The following is a 14,462-nucleotide window of genomic DNA, read 5'->3' as shown; positions in this document are numbered from 1 at the left end:
CTACCTTCCAGACAGATGCACAAGTACAGCAGCCCTGTTTGAGCTGAAATAAAGCCTTGGCCATGACTGACCCTGTGTAGGGGTGCTCGATGGAGAAGGAGGGGTCACAGCCACCACAGGCAGAGCAGGGCCACACACAGCCTGGGACACTTCCAGCAGCATGGGGGCATGGAGGTGGAAATAGGGTGAGGTTGCTCTCTGAAATACCCCCCTGACATGTTATTGGAACCTCAAATCTCACCCCCATCTCCTGGTCTCATCAGGAGGCAGACAGAAGCTCTAGCATTCACACACCCTGCCTCACTGCCCTCCCAGTCACTTGCCTTGCTGGAGCATCCCTGTGAATGCCAAGAGTGACTCCACTCGGTCAGACATGGAGGGTTCAGGCTGGCCTCCTTCCTGGAATGCAGCCCAGTAATGCCTGCTTTGTCTGGCTCAAAACAGAGGGATATGCCCAGGGTGAGATGGGCACAGCTTGCTTTTGGGTCAGGATTATTTATTCATTATTACTTATTCATAATTTTAAAATTAGTTTTATAGCTCGGTTCTGATTTCTGGCATTTGCCTCTCCTATGAGCATGTGAAACACAACAAATGCAGTGGAGCAAAACCTCCAGCCCCTGAAACACCAAACTGCTGCATGATGTTGGTGATGATTTACCACATTTGATTTACAATGATTTACCACATTTCCACAGGGCAGAGCATCTCTGTTCCTTGCAGAGCAGCAGCAGCAGCAGCAGGCATTACCATAAGGAAAAGCTGGTTACACCAGATAGGAGGTGGTGGTGTGGGGATTGTCATTTCACACATGAACCATTAACAAATACATAAAAGAGACTAGAGAAAGCATATCTCATAGAAAGCCCAACTTTCTCATGCTAGAAGGTTTTACCTTTGCTGTGGTTTATTAATTTGGTTTATGCAGTGGAAAGCACCTGTCTTAATTGAGCTGCTGCTTCATTCTAACAGCATATATTGGTATTTTCCTGTAAAAGCCCAAGGTCACATGAGCAAGACCCTGGGGATTTTCCATGGGATAAGCCAAGAGCAGTCAAGACAGGCAACAGAAGGCCCCTGGTCCTGCTGTTGTATAGGGTAACAGTGCTTCCACCTGGCTCCTACAGAGTGGATTTCATGGCCTTTTCTACTCCTCAAGAACAGATTACCCTTTCCTGCAGGAAAGCAAAGCTGAGTCTCCACTCTGACTGAGGAAACCCTCATTTCTATTTCATTTCATTGTCTCTTGGCAGCTGCAGGGAGCAGGGCCCTCCTCCACCTGCCTGAGCCCCAGATGTGCTTCAGGGGGAAGGAAAGGTCCAACCCGCACCTGTGGGAAGGAAATAGAGTTGCTTTTAAATCATTGTTAAGTACAGTGGCTTAATAGCTTCCAAAAGCTCCACTTCCCCCCAGCCCTCAAATTACATATATCACATGAAATTTGCACTGGCCACTCCTGGGAAGGGTGGATGAAGCTCTTTTTTCCCTTTTATCAGAAAAGAACATACAGCCAGAAATACTGGCAAAGCCAGCTGTCCTTCAGACAGTGGATTCCACAGATAAGTCACTCCCCAGCAGCGTGCAGCACTGATCTGCCTGTGTAAGTGGGGACTGTCACACGCCCTTCACAGAGCAGTGCTGGTATGGGACAAAGCAATGCAATGCAGCAGTGAACAAAACTCATCTCAACACTCACATTTTCCAGTCTGGATTGAGCCTCTTGAAACCAATGGAATGATTTCCTTTGCTGTGGGTGTCTGTTACACTGATCCATGGGGCTTATGGGGCACCACTGAGTGGCTTTCCCCTTTGGGCTGCACAAAGGCCCCCCAGTATTTAGCAGCACCCAAGGGGGTCCAAAAGACCAAACACTGGACGTTGTCCTCAGGGGCAGCAGCAGAGCCACTTTCTTGTCCAGCCCCTCTATTCCACCTTTTTGATTTATTTACCTAAGTGCTGCCAAATCTCCAGTTCCACCAAACCATGACTTCATCCATGAGGGAAGCAGACACAGTGCTCCTCTTTCCCCTCCAGCATCCACAAGTGATGCAAAGCACAGAGGGAACAGCCCTGTGTATGTCCTTGGTGGCCGTGCATGGCTGGAACGGCCCCGGGGCCCTGCAGGGTCTTAGATCAAGGCAAATTGTAGAACCACAGCATGGTTTGGGCTGGGGGCACCCTGAAGATCATCAGCTTCCAGACCCCTGCTGTGGGCAGGGATGTGTTCCTTCAGACCAGGCTCCTCAGGGTCCCATCCAGCTGGAATGCTTCCAGGGATGGGGCAGCCACAGCTTCTCTGGGCAATCTATTCCAGGGCCTCACCATCCTCACAGGGAAGAATTAATTCCTAATAGCTCACCTAGACCCACGCTCTGACAATGTGAGGCCACTGCCCCTTGTTCTGTCACTGCAAGCTCTTGTCAAAAGCCCCTCTCCAGCCAGAAGGTGCTATAAAGTCTCCCAGGAACCTTCTCTTCTCCAGGCTGACCAGCCCCACCTCCCAGTATGTCTCCATAGGGGAGATGCTCCAGGCCTGTTTGTATTTTTTTCATCTGGGTGTGGGACTTGCCTTCCTCTGTCCCCTTCTGTGAAAGGAGAGTAGGAAAGGGCTGAGCTGCAGCTTCCTTGGGAAAGCCAGCCTTGAGCAGGGGGGGAACAAATAAAGGGATTAAGAGAAGTTTAACTCTTTTTCTCTCCATCATACTTGCACTCCAAACATAAATTAAATTAAAGATGTTAATATTAGACTTCATTGCTTGCAAATACAGCACGGCAGCTTTGCAGTTCTGGGCAGAGGGCTCAGAGCTGCTGCCACTGTGCCCAGACACTTCTTGCTCTTCTGGGCAAGCTTTGATGGCAGCTGATATTGCTCTGTGCCTAAAATATTTTAAATGGCTAAGCCACCCCAAATGTCTTGGCAGGGAACAAGTGTCTTGCAGATAGATCACACTGCTATTTCTGGACTGTTCTATAAATATGCCTTTTGTCTGGAAACTACCCTCAGAGGCAGAGGCCAATCCTCTGCCCAGCACCTCACCTCTCCTCTTTGGAACTGGCCTCCTTTCTTCCCTAAGCAAAATTTCTTCTGAATTAAAAACTGTTTCTCCCCAGACACAGCTACTGAGGGAGCTGGGGATGGGCAGGAGCCCACCGCTCCACCCAGTGCCTGCTGAGTGTGAGCTGCAAGGAGGTTTAGGTGCATTTCCTGGGGAGAGGGGCTCCTACTGCAGGGCTCCTTAGGGCAATTGCAGCACCTTCCCCAGTGCCAGCAAACAAAGTCCATTTCAGGGGGCTACAGGACTGTCCCAGCAGTGCTGCCTCTTTGCTCTGGAGTCCCATCCAGGCTTCCCTCACTAACCCCAACATGCTGAAACCCTCCCTCCGTGTCCCAGGGGCACCAAGCACAGCCATGGAGCATGTCCTGGAGCACGCCAGTGGGATCACCACGGGCTCAGCCATGGGGCAGCACCAACCCCACAACTGCAAAGTGCCAAAGTCTCACCTGGGACAGGGGAAAGTTGTGTGTTCACTGCTTCCTTCCTCATCCAGACAGGCTCCCGCTGCCTCCTCCCTCTGGGACACAGGGATTTACCACCAAGCAGCACCTCTTGCAGCACAGATTTACACAGCCCAAACCCTTATTTACACTTCAATTCTGTCACTGCTCGTGCACACACACAAATCATATTGCTTTCCCCAGAAATTCTTGCTAGCAAGGTTGCACAGGTTTTCCCCCAGCACTGAAGACTGAAGTGCTGCCATACTAGTAGCTAGATATTAAAAATAAATAAATTGGGGAAAAACACAGCAGCCAGCAGCGCTGATTGAAGATTAACAGGTGTTGGGATTTACAAAGAGATAGTGCTTTAACTTAAGAACCTGAGTGACTGGTCACATTTATAAGACTTCATCTGCTTTGTAGTTGAATTAGATGATGCACGTTTAAAAACCCATCCCCAGGTGAGTTCTGGGTGTTTTTGGAGATCTGGCATCAAAGCAGCAGACAGACAGGAGTCACAGGCCAAGCAATGAAAGGTAATTACTCACTGAGTGCCATCGCTCATGCCTGGTGCTTTGAACACAGCTTGGAGCAGAAATGCAAATATCTATTTTTCATTAGTGACCCAGCACAAACCACTTCAGTCTGACCACAGCAATGCAGAGTGAGCAGTTCATCAGAACAAACATTTACTCAGGTGCCTGAAAGGCTGCAGAACCCCAGAGCAAGAACAAAGCATTAAAAAAAATCCCCCTTTTTTTTTCTTTCCCCTTCCTGAACCATGAAGAAAAGTCACAAAACCTTTTCAGATTTCTGTCACAAGCCCAGAATACAGTGGGCTTCCTCTCCAGTCAGTAGGGTCCTATGCCAAGATGGTGGGAGTATTCACATCCAGGCTCCAGGGCATGGAAAGCAGGACAGATGTCTGTGGGCTGGACAGACAGGCACCCACAGGATGGAGCCCAGCCTGACAAAATGTGAATGTCAGATGATACCTGGTGGGACTGATCTGCCCATCCCCACCTCTTCCTGTGCCCTGGGGACAGCACCCTCGAGCTGACCCCACTTAAAGACTTTCTTCCACCACCTTGCAGCCATTTACTCAGGACAGACCTAAATATTTTTCCCTGCCTCCCACAGGGAGGGTGGGAAATAGAGCAAGGCAGCTGAGTGGTGGAGTTGTGTTCCCAGAGAAGGGCCATGGAGCTGGGGAAGGGTTTGGAGCTCAAGTCCAAAGGGAATCAGCTGTGGGACTCAGCCTGGAGAAAAGGAGTCTTGGGGTACCTTCTCACTCTCCAGAACTGCCTAGCCAATCCCTGATGGCTCTGAAGATGGGCAGGCTGCTGGCCAAGGCTGGCTCAGTTAGAGAGGTTGGTGTGATGACATGTTTGGGAAAATCAAAACAAAGGGGGCACATGCAGTTCTTTTCTAGCCAGGGAAGAGGAGGAGGTGAGAACAAGTGAGGGAAACACCATGGAGACACCAAGGTCAGGGAGGAGGGGCAGGAGGTGCTCCAGGGGCCAGAGCTGAGATTCCTCTGCAGGCTCTGGTGAGACCATGGTGGAGCAGCTGAGCCACCGCAGACCCTGGGGATCCACAGGGGATCCAGAGATCCACCCACAGCCCCTGGGGATCCACAGGGATGCAGAGATCCACCCACAGCCCCTGGCGATCCACAGGGATGCAGAGATCCACCCACAGCCCCTGGGGATCCACAGGGATGCAGAGATCCACCCACAGCCCCTGGGGATCCAGAGGGATGCAGAGATCCACCCACAGCCCCTGGGGATCCACGGGGATGCAGAGATCCACCCACAGCCCCTGGGGATCCACGGGGGATGCAGAGATCCACCCACAGCCCCTGGGGGGATCCATGGGGAATCCACCCACAGCCCCTGGGGGGATCCATGGGGAATCCACCCACAGCCCCTGGAGCTGGAGGCTGTCAGGGACAGAAAGCACTACTGTGACCAACTAGGAGAGACTTAGCTTAGGGACTGGAGGTGTTTGACTAAATCCGTTTTTAAGTCATTCACTTACTTCTTTAAAGGGAGGGCACTGCTGCCCTGCGCACTGGAAATCCACAAGCTCTTGTTTCCACCCAGGTCTCAGCTCTTGCCCACAGCTGACTGGTTGTGAGATTGGAGCCATCTGCAACCACTGCCCCATCCCAGTGCCCAGGGACTCCCTGGAGACCTCCCTGGAATGGCTCTGTGAGCACAGGGACTCACAGTGGCCACGCTCACTTGCAGGAGGGGCTGTACCCATAGATCCTGCAACACCAGCAAACCCCTTTCCAGCAGGGAGAAGGGCTGAGTGCTCCTCTGTGGGATCACAGAGCTGGGGGCTGGGAGCCTGGAGCTGAGCCAGAGCCCAGCACAGGCCTTGGAGCTGCTTTTCTCTCACCCACTGGGGTTTGAACCAAGACCGACAAGAAGCGAGTCAGGGCCTCTCGTTCATCTGATGATTTTGTGATGAATGAGATTCAAAAAGCTGCAAGAGACCAATGGTGAGGAGCATTAGAGCCCCACTGCCAGGGGAAGCTGTCCTGCCACAGGGGCCCATTCTGTGCAGGAAGGAGCTGCCTTTCCTGCCTCACCTACCTGAACACGGCTCCTGCCAACTCAGCATCACTGAGCTGGTCTATGCAGAGCTTTCTGCCCTCTGTGGCTTCCCAACTTCCTTTCCATTTTAGTGACTTCAGATTTTCCACCCAACACTTAAGTTTCCTTCAAAGCCCAGGTTTTTAGAGCAACACCAGCAGTTTCCTCCTCAATCACATCTCACTCACTTGCTGGCAGGTCCATTTTCCTTAATGGCTTCTTTTCCTGGGACATTTGTGGGTCCACCTAACCAACAAATAACCAGCTTGACTGGTATTAACAAATTTCCCTGTTTTCCCCTTTCTTAAAGTATTTTTTAATTTCCTAACCTATATCTCATTTGATTCCTATTCCTCTTATCCCCTCTCAGTCTGTCCCCCAAAACTGAATTACAAAAAGACACTCCAACTCAGTGCACCTCCACAGGCCAGCCCACAGCTTGCCCCACGATGTCACAGCTCCTCTCACACTGGGTTTTCAGGTGGATGCCCTGTACAACCCATAGCTCTCCTCACCCTCATTTATGGATGGAAGACAAACACAGAGCTCCGCCGTGTGGCAGAGAAACAGCAGAAAGGAAAGTCCAAAGGCTCCTAAATGAAGCAAGCCAATTGGTACTGTCCATCTTCCCTCAAGCCATTTCCCGCTCATCTGTCCCGAGGTTGTGCAGCTCTGGAGAATCCCTGCCTCTGAGCTAGGCGGGCTCCCAGGAGTTGGGAAGGCAGTGAGAGGACTGTAGCATCTCCTCCTGTCTATGGAGAGCACTCAGTACCACTGTGTGAGGCTGTTAGTAGGGGTGTGCCCTACAATTGTGAAATTTCAACTTCTGTGTTCTGCTGTGCTATTCAGAATTCCACTTGAAAAGTTTCTGCATATATCTGATTTTACTTTGCACATGAACTTTTACCAGTTGCAGAAGACGGTCTTTTGTGATAGAATGAAGGAAATCATAGGAAATAACAATTTAGATGGGAGGCTCCATGTGGCCTCCAACAGTGCTGCAGGGAATCACAGACTTCACCACTATTGAAAGGTACTGTAATGATTTGAGAAGATCTGTTCAATGGCTTGGACACCAACCTGGCACTGGAGATGTGTGTACATCAGACAGCTCAGCCATTCCCACAGCTCAGCCTTCTGTCAAGAAGTCACAGTGAGAGAGGATCAGGTTTTTGCTAACGCTCCACTGGGGAGTGAATTGAGCACCTGCTGAGCCAGTACCCAACCCTCTCCCCACACGAGTCTCTGGATGTTCACATGCACACTTCCCATGCAGAAACAGCTGTGAGACAGGACAACACAAGATGTATGGCCCCACCAACAGCCCAGGAAAGTGTTACAGAAGTTCAAACCCCCATCCCTCCATCTCTGCTGCACCCAGAGCACTGTAGAACCTTTACTGTGCTGCTGGGGGGAATAGCCCTGCTCAACACAAAGAATTTGATGTCATGGGGTTTTGAGAACTCACCGCTGCAAAGCACTTCAACATGAGCCCGTCGGAGGGAGGGACACTGTCCTGCACAGCTCCAAGGAGGGCAATAAGGAGCAGTTGAAAACCCTCCCAGCCGAGGCTCTCCTGGGCTTGTTTCCCTGCTGATGGAAGGCAACCATTCCCTTGCTGCCACTCCCAATCCATCTCCAGTAAACTGCTGGCTCTCCTCCAGGGCTCCCCAGCCCAGAGAGGTGAGAGCCCTGGAAACACAGAGCCCCCAGCTCTGTGCCCTCCATGGCCATAATGCTCTGCACAGCGGCACTGGAGAGATGCAATAAAATGGATCCAGGTACACGAAGCACAAAAGGGAGGCAAAGAAAACCAAGTCATCCAAGGTGTTGTGGTCATTTCCTCAAGAAAAGAGAGTTTTGCTCCTATTTCCTCTAGCATTTATTTTATCACTCAAACAATGCCTCACTGATGGAAAGAGCCACTTGCAAAGTTTTAGTTTGGCTTAAAACAAATCCCTCTACAGAGCCAAGGAGACTTCAACTACCATAGAGAGGGTGGAGATAGAAACATTCATTATTTAATGGAAAGCAGATCAAGTTTGATAGATCCTAAATTCCTTTTTAAATGACACTGATTAGTCCTAATTGGTGCAGGATTTGGCATTACCTCAGCCCTGACATCCACACAGGAGCTGAATATTTAGTCAAAGTCTAGTTGAAAACTACTCAAATTTTAAATAAAATTGTGGGATTCTTTTTCTTTTCCTATGCCAAGAATATATTTGACAGTTGTGCAAATGTTGAACGAGTCAAGAAATTGTAATTATTTAAGAAGAAATGTTTAAGGAAGGCAGTAAAAAGTCAAGGACAGCACTCTGGTCAGGCTGCCAATTTCATACCCAAGGCTGCAAAGAACTGATGAAGTTAATGGCTATTAATGAAATGATATAGCTGTATATCTTTAGCATCCATCAGCTACCTGGCAGTAGCCCTGTAGTTTCCCACATTACTGCTTTTATGCTTTACGGGTATCCACAGGGTCTGTGGCTCCAAAGGCCAAGGTGGGTGCTCCCAGACACCACTGCCAGACGTCTGTCCTACAACTAGGTCAGGCAGCCACGAAAGGGGGGAAATAATCAGTATTTCCCACACTGAAAAACTCTGTCACTGTGACAAATCCATTCAGAAGACAGCCTAAAAGAAAATGTGGGGAAAATATGTAAAGTTGAATGACTGGCTTCTGTGGAACTGCCATCCTATGACATATTAGCAGAGAACACCATCCAGAAGACATTGATACACATCTTTTTTTGCTGATGATTCAGAGAAAGCATCTTCCTAAGGCCCCAGCTAGAGACCACTACCATGTGGTAAGGACCTCCCATTTTAATTTTTATCTTGAGAGGGGCCCTACAGGAGAAACAGGGAGCAGCACCTGGGATGGAAATGGAACAACCAGCTTCCACAGCATTCATCCCCACTGATCCATAATGAAATGTGGATTTGAAACAAGCCCAGATAATTCCCCAGAGACATCATAGTGAGAATATGGAATTTATACTGTAATTGGATCTCTTAAGGGAGCCCTTCTGGTGGCCATGTATCCCTGAACACCAGGCAGACAACCCTGCTGTTGCAGGGGTCACTTCAGCTGTGCAAGCATACGTCTCTCAGGCTATTGCAGGACCCACATGGGGAGATAAAAGAGTATCTGTACAGCATAAAGCCCCGCAACATCCACTTCTGGGCTATTTTGGGTGCTGGTATAAATTTAGCTACATCTACACTGCACTTAGGCCTGAACAAAAAGTATTCTCTCTTCCCCAAATTTCTGGCACATGAAGAATGTTGAAACCTTCTCCAGGGAGCCCAGCATCACTCACCTGGCCCCTCTCCAGGGAGAGGTAAAGCCATCCTCACCACAGCAACATCCCTGCATTTACAACTTATTTTCCATTACACATCTAAACCAGAGCATCTGTAAAGCACATCCTGACCCTACTGAAAAGTACAATCTGCTCTCAAATTTCTCAGCCACTGAAACCATGCAAAAATCTCCTGGTTTCTTTTTCTACTCTGTCAGGTCCTTCATTTCAGAGGCTCCTGTAATTTAGTATTTTTCTTCTACATTAATATTTTCATAAGAAAGAGAACTCAGCCCATTTTGATAAATTAATTCCTGCTGACTCCTGAACTACATCCATTTTGCTCATTAATGCAGAGGTGAACCCTCACCCTCTGCAGAGGGGAGGCTGTAGCACCCTGCAGAGCTGCTCTCAGGCAGGAACAGCATTCAACACTTCCAACTGCAAACAGGCTCCAGGGACAGACAGACGCCTGTGCACCCACAGCCCTTCCCAGTGTCCTGCCACTGGGCCCCAGTGACACAGGGCAGACGAAGTCCCCAGACCCAGCTGACAAAACACTGTGGAGAATTAATCCTCAGCCCTGCTCTCACCACAACACCCCTGAAAGTATTCTTTAAGAAGGTTGCTTTCTTCATCAGTATTATTCTTCTCTATGAAAGTCTTGTTAACCAAGTTTCTCTTCACCCTGCTGTGGTTTCTCTGCTCTGAAAAAAGGATTTTTCTGTTACCGCAAAGTAACAAAACCAGTTCTGCTTATTTGTATGTTCTTGTAGAGATTTAGTTTGTGAAGATCTGCAGGAACAAAGTGAGAGAGGAATAAAAAGAGAGGGAGGTGGGGATGAATCCCCAATCCCCTAAGAGACCTTATCCCAGGGGGAAGACAGCTGTGAACCAGGCATGGCAGCAATATTCCCATCAGGACCTCAGGGGAATCCAGCACCAGGCAGTGCCAGCTGGACACAGGGCAGCCCCCAGCACTGGGGGTCAGGCTCCTTCTGGCTGGGGCAAGTGATGGAGACAGGAATTGTGGCACAGTGTGCTCCACTGGGACAGGCACAGAACCCCTTTCCCATCTCACAGCTCTGCAATCTCACTAAAAATTATGTCTGGTTTGGATACAGTAACAAACATTTTGTTGCTTTTACAACATTTTGGATGTCATAAAAAATTACCTGCAAGTTTTCCTCAATCTGGTTGCAATTTCTTCTCCTGGTTGGAGACTAGGAGCTGTCATAAAGGTCTCAAGTTGTCTGCCAATATGAAGGTTATCTTCACTCGGTAATCTGTTAGGTGTCAAGAACTATACTGAAACAGCATGAAAAAGCCTTGGTTGTCCAAAAATGATATCTATTAAGAAAATACAACAGGGACCAAAGATAACTAGAAAAACTCCATGTATTTTGGAACAGTGACAGAAAAAAATACCTGAATCTCCACCAAAGACAGTAGCAACAGAATTAGAAATAACAGAAGGAACACTCAATGTTTGAACAAATCAAAGAGGCCAAATTCAATTAATAAGTTACTAGAAATTATCTACCCAGAGCTGACTGTCATACAAAGCTAGGGAACTCTCTCCCTAAATGCTATGGTACTAGAATGAAAACAGAATTAATTCTTCAACTTTGAAAAGGCTGCAAGGCATCACTTATAAAACATACTGATTTGAGCTGCCTGTACTACTAACTTAAGCTTTACATTGTGTAATTGCCAGACTTGTCCTCTGGAAGCAGAGTTCCTTAAAATCAGCTGTACCATGAACATCAGTTTATTTAATGATGTGTACCTGAGCCAAGACATGGCTCGGTCAGTCCAAATTCCTATAACATGCACCCTCCTTCCTTAAAACCGTGGGAAAAGTCCCTCATCACAAGAACCACTGTTCTGAAATTCAGAAAATAATCATCCCATTCAATGTTACATAGGTGAAGGAGGGTCCCCACTCCTCTTCCCCACCAATTCTGACAGCGATTAGGGGGTGTGCTGATGCATCAGATCTGTACTTTTATTCCTAGACCACAATGCCTTGAAAGCCTTGACCCAAAATCAAGTTGGTTTATTTCTAACATTTTCCTGAAAAAAATTAATTATCTCACTCTGCAGGCAGGTGAGACATGATTGCATTTCCTGGCTCAGGCTGACCACACTGAGCAATTTAAAATTAAATTGGGGAGTCATAAGGTGGCTGACCCAGGGCTACAGGACTGGGAAGGCTGCTGACAGCTCGGTGATAATAGGAATGGTAATTAATAGTAATTAACTGCCATTTCAGAGAAGATGGGCACCCCACGTCTGATACCATGCAGGAGGAAGAGCCTAAGGAGGAACCACACAGTGGCCAGGCTGTCAGCCAGGGCTCAACGTGGCAACTGGTCAGAGCATCTTTGCTCTCCAGATGTGAGTTATGCCAGTGTGAACGAGATCTGGAGCTGTCATCTGTGTGAATGTTGTGGTTGCTACAACACCAGTCCTTATCCACCCACAAGACTCCCCCTGCCAAGTCCCCACAGTTTTGATTATACATCACTGAGTGCTGTGGTTTGGCTCCATGGACCACTCCACACATGATTCATTTCTCATAAATGAATGAGATTAACAGCAAATCAAATTCAAAAAGAAAATAAATTTGGCTTTCCTTGTGAGTAGGGACTAATAAAAAAACAAAAGACATAGATATATTTTGACCTTTACTGATGGATCAAATGGCCTGCATTGAACACTGTTAACTACAGAAACAGCGTGTGGAAAGACAATGCTGCTACACTGTCTAAATCCACAAAATCTGTAGCTCTGTCACAATCTGAGACAAATCAGTAGTATGCCAGTACAAACACAAACAGCCTATTTCTCTTTGGCTAACTCGACACAATTCCCAGGAAAAGCCAACACAAATAGCTGGTATTGCATCACTGGCAGTGTCTCTGCTCTACAGGGCACCCTTTCTTTCTGTCAGATCTACAAATCCGACCCAAGTGAGTTTTAACTATGCAGTTAAAAGTCAGTCTGAAGTAGAAGATGAAGCATTGCAAGGTTAAAAAAATAAATAAGAGAGAATTTGTAATGAAAGCAGCTTTAAATAGAACATGTGCTGCTTTTACTTCACAGCACTTCAACAAGCTGCTTTCACCACATACAAGCTATTGATATGAGCAAGAATAAAAGGGTCCCTAACAAGGAAAACGACCGATAGTCCAAATCCAGAGATTTCTCCAGTTACCAACATTTACACAATAAGCCCTTAGAGTGTAACACCATCAGTCCCTCAAACAGGATGGAACTGACAAGACACTGTTTTCACTGACAATGCCACTTCCCTAATCCACGCTAGGTTTCACAGAGCACTTTGATTCTTGTCTGCAATGGAAGAATTCAGTTTAAAAAAAACACCCCAAGAAATCTGCTTTTCAAGATTCAGAAGATTATAAACTGGCAACAGAAATAATGGAAAGACAGTTTTTGTCAGTTGATAGGTAAGAACAGTTGTGTAAAAGACAGCTCAGTGTTTTAAGATGAACAATACAAAGAGCAGGCTAAATATAAGATACGTCACATCTTTAAGTGCTTTTGTGCATGATATGAAAAACAAGTGGATGTGGTTTGCTTTTTTGCTTTTGGTGGAGTGCAGCAGTTTGAAAAGAAGAAAACAGAATTTAAGCCTGTGAAAAGAGTGTGTTAAAATAATAAGAGATGGGTGCATATGTCACTCAAGAACTGTGGTTTAACCGCTTTTCACAACGCAGCAGCCAATTGCAAGGCTTCCCCGATGGCTCCAGGGCCTGGGAAACAGGTGCCATGTGGAGCTCCTGGCCAGGATACAGGGGCTGCAGCTCTCCAGCATGGAAACCCCAGTGCTGGGCAGCTCGGGGTCAGTGTGCTGAAGCCCTGAGCCAAGCCAGCCCTCCCACGAGCTGCAGGAACCACAGCACAGTGCTCTCACCAACGTCCCACAGCCAGGCCCTACAGATGGTACAGGGGATTTAGGGACAAAAGCTCAAAGACAAAGGTACTGAATGAGCAGTCTAGAGAAGAGCTAGATGAGCACAAGGAGACCATCCCTGCTAAATTTCTGAGAGATCACTTGAGCTGTACCCACAGCCCACCAGACTGGGAACAAGCTGCTGCTGTGTGCACTGATCTCTCACCTGCCATGATCCACCTCAACAAACAGGAAACTGTCTGCAAGCTCATTAATCCATTTTCCCAAGCCTTGCTGTATTACACCAATGCTTTCCTGAAGTAACTACCAACTTCACATCTCTCCTTCCTAATTTGAGATGTTCTAGGCCTCCAGAGGTTTTATTACTTTTATATTTTATTTTATTAGGTTCTTTTAAATAGCTTTTCTGAAAGTGCAGAATTCAAGCTGCTATCAGCTGAACACAACTTTCACTTTTATAGCTGGTAGCTGCAGCTTTCTCTTCGACAAAAACAGTTAACATACACTAAACATGATGACTTTTCCTCTTATTTTCCAATCAAAAAACTGCTGAGAAAAGCTCAGCAGAAATTACACAGTCAGGTCTGGGAAGCATGATGACATTATGGAACTGTACACATTCTCTGAAAGATAGGGACATTTTCTGTCAGCCAGCCACCCAACCACTTTTACATGTTTTGGATCATTTTTCTGGGCACAGTTACAGCTTCTTACCACTGCACTGCCACTATGATTTACATCCATAAAACCTGGCAGTAGGTACAAAAAAAACACAACAAAAAGCAGCAACTGAATCTCTAGCTGGAAGGCATCATTTGCAACAGCTGTAACAACATCTAACTGGTAAAAACTTTAAAGAAATATGAAAATTGAGATTTAATCAAAGAAATAGGTTCAAGAATGATCAGCAACACGAAGAAGGGACACAGGAGAGAACGACAGCTGAGGAAAATGACAGGCACAATTCACATGGAATTGTTACTTTTAAAACAGATTATTATGGAACAGTATTGTTCTGCATTACCTTGTTTTCCAAGTATTGTGTCATCATCCACCGCCATCAAAACTATGATCCCTTTTGGATGCCAACAAATACATATGAAATTAAACAA

The sequence above is a fragment of the Anomalospiza imberbis genome, chromosome 14 (assembly GCF_031753505.1).
Source record: "Anomalospiza imberbis isolate Cuckoo-Finch-1a 21T00152 chromosome 14, ASM3175350v1, whole genome shotgun sequence".
NCBI classification, from domain to species: Eukaryota; Metazoa; Chordata; class Aves; order Passeriformes; family Viduidae; genus Anomalospiza; species Anomalospiza imberbis.
This window is presented reverse-complemented; position numbering follows the sequence as displayed.